Source organism: Myotis lucifugus, unplaced genomic scaffold (assembly GCF_000147115.1).
Source record: "Myotis lucifugus unplaced genomic scaffold, Myoluc2.0 scaffold_2497, whole genome shotgun sequence".
Taxonomy (NCBI): domain Eukaryota; kingdom Metazoa; phylum Chordata; class Mammalia; order Chiroptera; family Vespertilionidae; genus Myotis; species Myotis lucifugus.
Genome location: NW_005873545.1, coordinates 2939 through 10624, shown reverse-complemented (window position 1 = coordinate 10624; position 7686 = coordinate 2939). Strand labels below are relative to the sequence as shown.

Here is a 7686-nt window from a genome sequence, read left to right as displayed (position 1 = left end):
TGGAGACCAGGGCGACCGGAAAAAAGACTTTCCACATTCACTGCATTTATAAGGCTTTCCTCCTGTATGAACTCTCTGATGACGGCGAAGATCACTGTTCCCGGTAAAAGATTTCCCACATTCACTGCATTGAAAAGGCTTTTCTCCTGTGTGAACTCTCTGATGATATTGGAGTCCAAAGCGACGGGAAAAAGACTTTCCACATTCACTGCATTTATAAGGTTTTTCTCCTGTATGAACTCTCTGATGATATTGGAGACCAAGGCGACGGGAAAAAGACTTTCCACATTCACTGCATTTATGAGGCTTTTCTCCTGTATGAACTATGTGATGACGACGAAGATTACTGTTGCAGGTAAAAGATTTTCCACAGTCACTGCATTGAAAAGGCTTTTCTCCTGTGTGAACTCTGTGATGATGTTGGAGACCAGAGTGACTGGTAAGACTTTCCACATTCACTGCATTTATAAGGATTTTCTCCTGTGTGAACTATCTGATGATATTTGGGATGAGTGCTATTTGTAAAAGACTTTTCACATTCACTATATTTATAAGGCTTTTCTCCTTTGTGAACCTTCTGATGATAAAAGAGACCAGCTTTGAAGGTAAAGGATTTCCCACATTCACTGCATTGATAAGGCTTTTCTCCAGTGTGAACTCTCTGATGACTACAGAGGTGACTGTTAGTGGCAAAAGATTTCCTACATTCACTGCATTGATAAGGCTTTTCTCCTATGTGAACTCCCTGATGATATTGGAGACCAGTGCTCCTTGGACTGTTTTTGGTCTGAGGAACATTTAGGTGGAGATGTCCTGATTCGGTAAGGACACCCTGCCCAACCTCCCCGCAACTGAAAGGATTCTGGAACACATTGAAATTGCAGCTGTTTGCAAGTGAGATCCTGTCCACACCTCTAATGAAAGTCTTCTCTCTCACATGCTGCTGGTGAAATTTTACACTGAAGCAAAACCATCTTGCACATGCCCCACACCTCAACAGTATCTGTCTGTGTTGTGTTCCCTGCAACTCTATCACATGGAAAATATTTCCCAAGACTATTCCACAACTCTCACAGGGGTGGTTCTTCTGGGAAGACAAGGCTACCTTGGGATTCCTTGCTTGTGACATTCCCACAGAAACCTTCTGTTCCGTCGGTACCTCCACATTCTCTGCTCCACAACAGCAACCTGTATAAAAGGAAATGCTGGTGAGGTATATGTTGATCTTATGAAAACAAAATATCTTCACCACGATTGTTTATCTGTCATGACTAGGCATGATTCCACAGAAAGACTTTCAAGATGAGTGAGTTAGACACTGAAGAGACTGCTGATGTAAGTAATGTGGCCCCGAAAGTTAGTCGATGATGGAAATCCCATCAAGAGAAGGACAGAAGCACAGGAGTACATCCAAAGAAGAGAGGATGCCTCTACTCATTGTTCTTGCACAAACAGTTTCCTCTAGGACAGTGGTGCTCAACCTTGGCTGCACATTACAATCGCCTGAGAATCGTTTTAAAATCCTTAATACTGGGCCTCATCCTCCGGATATTCTATTTCTTTGTTACTAATGTTGTGGCCCCACCCCATACCAAAGAATCAGAATTCCCGGAGGATGAGGCCCAGAAATCAGGATTTTAAAAAGATTCCCAGGTGATTCTAAAGTACAGCCAAGGTTGAGAACCATTGCTCTGGGCCCTTACGTTCTGACCATGTGAGTCTGTGTGGAATAATTTAAAGCTGCTCAAAGCCATAAAAATTAAGTATATTAGATCACAGGATATAGAACTTCAATATAATAACAACTGTGCTCTCCAAGGTGCTGCAGGCATGGACCAATGTTGGCTTGCAGTGAAGAGAGACCTGTGAAAGAGGCAGAGGTGCAAAGTTCAAGGAGGTTAAGGTTATCCATGAGCTGGGAATCTAAGTAGAAATGATCAAAATGAGAACTGAATAGTTGGCAAAGTATCAACAATAAGAACAAACAAGCATAATCGGGTGAGGACTGGGCAACTGTAAGAAAACACTGGCTTTCTAGGTATGAATTTAACAAAGGCCTGTCCTGAATTCCTCCCCAATGACCATTCCCCAAAGAATGACTGCCGGGGGTTCCACTGTGTCATTCATAAAGACATCTTTCTTCTGTGATGCACAAATGATTCTTCCCCTTCAATCCCACTTGAGCCATTGCATGGGATAAATGATGCAAATCGTCAAAAAATGAGAAAAGTTGGATGGTCAACACAGTCATCAACAAAGGACAAATGACGTCACAGTCAAATATGTATGTGAGTGACATCACTAAGTGGCAGGCTCAGAGAGATGAGCTTCTTCCCCCTTCCCAGTGCAAGTAGACAGCTTTCCATGAGAAGAAACCCTATGAGCAATGGGAGTAAGAGTACCATGAAGACAAACAGTATTACAGACACACATAGAGGAGAACTGTACAGAAAGGATGACTGGAAAGACTGGGTGAACAACTATATTTGAAGATACCTACAGTCAAAAACAAGGGTCAGAGTTACCTCTAGCAGCCACTGTGCTCCTGCTATCATTGATCCTAGTGGCCTGTTCTACAACAAAACCTGGAAATTTGTGTGTTTAAAAACCACAGAATGCCTTGGCCAGTATGGCTCAATTGGTTGGAGCATCGTACTGAGTACCAAATGGTCAAGGATTCAATTCCCAGTCAAGGCACATATCAGTATGTGGGTTCCATTTCCAGTTAGCTTGTGTACAGAAGGCAGCCAATTGATGTTTCTCCCTCACTCTGATGTTTCTCTCTCTCTCTCTCCCTCTCTCTCTCTCGCCATCTACCTTCCTCACTATTTGAAAGCATTAACAAATATATAAATAAGAATTTCAATTTTTTGGTGTGATGGTAATGGGATTGCTTTTTTAGTCTCTCTTTCTGTAAGTTCATTATTGGTATATAGAAATGCAAAGATTTCTTGGCATTAATTTTGCATCCTGTTACATTGAGCAATTCATTTATTACATCTAATAGTTTTTTGATGGAGTCTTTAGGGTTATTTTATCATGTGCAATATCATGTCATCTGCGCATAAGGACAGTTTTATTTCTTCTTTTCCAATTTGGATGCCTTTTATTTCTTCTTCTTGTCTAATCGCAATGGCTAATACTTCCAGTACTATGTCCAACAGGAATGGTGAGAGTTGGCATCCCTGTCTTGTTCGTGTACTTAAGGGAAATGGTTTTAGTTTTTGCCCATTGAGTATGATGTTGGCTGTGGCTTTGTCATATATGGCTTTTATTATGTTGAGGTGTAATCCTTCTATTCCCACCATGCTAAGAGTTTTTATCAAAAATGGGTGTTGGATTTTGTCATATGCTTTTTCTGCATCAATTGATATGACTATGTGGTTTTCATCTCTCAGTTTGTTTATGTCATGTATCACCTTTATCGATTTGCAGATATTGTACCATCCTTGCATCCCTGGCATAAATCCTATTGGTCATGGTGTATGATATTTCTGATGTACTGCTGGAACCGATTTGCCAAGTCAAGGTCACTGGTGACAGTGAGGGTCTTACCCAGGGAGGACAGAAGTTGAAAGTTCTCCAACATCATGTTCAGGTACAGCTGTCTCTGACCCTCATCAAGGAGACTCCATTCCTCCCTGGAGAAGTACAGGGCAATGTCCTCAAAGGTGACCCCAACCTGTCAGAATTGAGAAAATTGAAACCAGATCTGTCTCTCTGAGAACCAATAATTCTAGTCCTTACACATCTTCCCCAGCCTCATCCTCCTCCAGGGCCCCTGGGAAGTGCGGACACCAGGCCCTAATGCCAGTGCAGGCTGCTCTGTCATCACAGTCCCATTACTCACTGCATTGCCCTCAGGTGAGCACAAGGATTCGGTGGGAAGGGAAGGTAGAGGGCAATGCCATTTAAGGTCTGGGCGATGCCTGCAGGGCCCCAGCTTTCTCGCCTCCAGCAACACCACTGCAGTCTCCTAGATCCGGCCTCCAAGAAAAAGCCAAGCCTGGGTTTATGCTTCCCGTTTAGATCCCCACAGCAGATCCTGGTGACTATCAGCTCACACTCCCTCCAGATGTGTACACCACTGGGTAATGTTTATCCCCTTCCCATGTTCAGACCCCAGGTTCAATCCCTCAGCACTGCCCCCTTCCTGCTCCAATGTCACTGGATTTCGCTGGACTCACCCATGAACTTGGCATATGGCGTGTAGAGAGCTTGTAGTCCAGCTGGATCCAGGCCCACCCCAGGCCCCTGATGGACCCACAGCCGGGAAAGCCCCGAATGAGTCTGTGCCATCCTCCCTGCAGCCTCTGATCTTTCCGTCAATACTCACAGCCACATCCTCAAGGACCTTCAGATGCAAGTCACCCCCGTCCTCTCTGCCCTGCACTTGCTGTGTCCTCAGAAGCCACAACACTCCTCTCTCCCCTCCACCTTCCTCATGGTCCTCCACGCGGGACTGAACTGCAGGACGGGACAGGCGCCCTCCCCAGGCTGTGGTGTCTGTGTGAGGAGGCGGTGAGGGCCTGGGGGACTCGAACTCACCTCAGCCCGTCTCCTCAGTGGGGGCGCCGCCATTGTCCTCTGTGGGCAGAGCGGGGCGGGAGTAGAAGCCGCTGCAGGAATGGCGGTCCCTGGCCCGACCCTGGTGTGTGTTCGTGTAGCGACCCCGAGCTTCAATCCCACGTGGGAGCTGTGAGCACCACTGGAGACTCCGACCATGGGCTGTGTGGCGGGGAGCACCACTCTCCGGCCTACTTCTCGGGAGTGTGCGACCAGGAAAACCTCACCGCCTGAGCCAAAATCTGAGAAGAGGAAATCCAGCCACAAGGACTCCTGATCCGCCCTAAAGAAGCGCCAAACGGACAGGCCTTCTCTGACCCTCTATTGGCTCGGCCTGATGACACTCCATGCGTGGCCTTCTGGGTAATGTAGTTTCTAAGCTCCAAGGCCAGGATTCTGTATCTTCTCAGTTGCATCCAGGACTGGATTTAGGGGCAAATAGCCCAAGAACACACCAAGTTTACTAAGGTCCTCTAGCGCCTTCCGGGGAGGTGATTTCCGGGGCAAGTTTGTTTCTCCTGCACCTGAAGGGCTTTCTTTAGCTGCGGTTTTGCATATATTTGTTCAAGACTTGCTGTTTCTTAATGGCAGGTATTGTTTCTTCATTCAAGACTTTTGGCACCTGTTTCCCTCTGGCCATATGTGTCTAGAGGAGGTTGTTCAAATCCCTAACTGCCTTAACCTGCCTCCATTGAATCCATTATACAAAGTTAAGGTCACAAAACAGACGCTTGTACTTAAGGGCATCTGCTTCTGATGCCATCCAAAGTGTCAGCTCTGCCTGGGCTGCAGTGTGGATAAGATGGCCAAGAAATATATGAAAAGATGCTTGAAGTCACAGATCACCAGAGAGATGGAAATTAAAGCAACAATTACCTGTCACCTCACCACTTTCACAATTTCTGCCATCAAAAGATGAACAAAAGACAAGTGCTGGGGAGGATGTGGAAAAAAGGGAACCCTAGTACACTACTGATTTGAATGCAAACTGGTGCAGCCATTATGAAAATCAGTAGACTTTCCTCAAAAAATTTAGTATGGAACTTCCAATTGATCCAGTGATTCCACTCCTAGGAATATATCCTAAGAAACCTGAAACAATAAGATAGAATATATACTCCCTTCTGTTGATAGCAGCACAATTTACAATAGCAAAGATGTGGAAACAGCCCAACTGCCCATCAATAGATGACTGGATTAAAATGCTAGGATACAGCCAAAATCAATTAGGTTAACTGGATAGAGCATCACCCTGCAGACTGAAGTATCCCATGTTTAATTCAGGACAAGGGTACATGCCCAGGTTGCAGGCTTCATATCCAGTAGGGTGTGCACTAGAGGCAGCCAATCAATGATCCTCTCTCAACATTGATGTTTCTCTCTCTCTCTCTCTCTCTCTCTCTCTCTCTCTCTCTCTCTCTCTCTCTCTCTCTCTCTCCCTTTCATTTCTTCACTGAATTTTTAAAAAAACACAAGTTTTGGAAAATTTATACCATGGAAATCTCTGCAGCAGTAAAAAAGAAGAATGTTTACCTTTACAGACAGTATAGAGGCACTTGGAATACATCATACCAAGTGAAATCAGTCAGTCAGAGAATGACAAGTATCACTTGATCTCACTCATATATGAAATCTAATTAACAAAATAAAGTGGTGAATGAGTGGATTCAGGAACATGGAAGCATGTAAGGTAGTACAGAATCTCAGTGGAAAGGAATAGGATGGGAAAAAAACAGCCTCAGGTAAGGATTAAACACACACACACACACACACACACACACACACACAAACAGCCTCAGGTAAGCATTAAACACACACACACACACACACACACACACACACGCAAAACAAAGTCACCTGAGCCTTGAGAATTTTCTTCCATTCTCTTATTGCAATGGGAAAACACTAGCCTGCTGTGTTTTGAGTGTGCTCTAAATTTGTGTTTATTAATCTGTGTTCAATCAGTTGAGTCTCTGGAATTGATGATAACCTTCATGTAACTTTCTCCTGCTTCACATGAGTCAATTGTCTTTCGTGATGTTGTAAGAAATATCCACACTTGTGGAGAATTTTACAAAGTTTATGTGACCCAAGCTGGTAACAATGCCAGGAAGCAGAATAACAATAAATTGCTTGGGAGAATGGCAGTTTTGCACCTTTTTTATACAAGAGACTAAAGAAGAAGACATAAATGGGTTACATGACATTCACTGGTGATAAACTGGGGGCAGGAGCTAAGGAGGAAGATCTCTGGGATTGGATAAAAAGTAAAAACAAAACAAAACATAAACTCCTTTTTCTGTTTATCTGATAGGTAACAGTTAATATTTAATACAATAACAGTAATAATTGGGGCTCTGTGATCTTCTGTGTTCAGAGATTGTGCTCTTAGGAGTCTGTGAAAGTGAAATGTCCCTGAAAACCCAAAGGTATGTTATCTCAGATGCAAAAAGACAACAGACAGGCTCAATAAGGTAAAATTTGACTCTTGCAAAAAATTAAAAAACCACACACACACACACACACACACACAACATCAACAAAAACAACAATAACAAAACAGACTAGGACATAAATACCCCCGTGAATAGCTTTTACTTGGAAAGTTTTAACTTTAAAGCATCTTATATGGGTACTTTTAGCTTCTGAGTTTGCAAGATTGCCTATGCTATGTCAGGCTCCCTGAGATTACTAGGTTTACTGTGTGCCATCATTTTTGTCCATACTGGGGAGTTAGAACCTGTGGGTTGAGGAGAAAATTCAATGAGTGGTTTATACACTCAGGGACCCATTTCAGATGTCCTCCTAAACCCAATGGCCCAGTATTGATGGTGTGCCTTTATTTGGTCAGCTACAAGTAGTCATTCTTCAGGTCCATAAAGTCTTAGGTTCTAAATGTGGTGGAGGTATTCGTAAGGACAAGAAAAAGGTATGTTTCTTGGCTGTGGCCTTCCACAATTTATGAGAAGCACCTGCTAATTAAACCCCAAGTAGTTTATTTCCTGCTGGACCCATTGTTCACATCCTCTCTAACAGAATGATCCCCGTATTGCTGGTGTCCCTTTATTTCATCTCCTAGAAGTATTCACTCTTCAGGTCACTGAAGCCTTAGGTTCTAAA

The 7686-nt window shown here is 43.8% G+C and overlaps 1 pseudogene; it reads right to left on the bottom strand.

The window, feature by feature from the left end:
• Nucleotides 1–4581, bottom strand: part of LOC102426069 — a 4797-nt pseudogene extending 216 nt beyond the window's left edge.
• Between the last annotated feature and the right edge of the window lie 3105 nt (nt 4582–7686).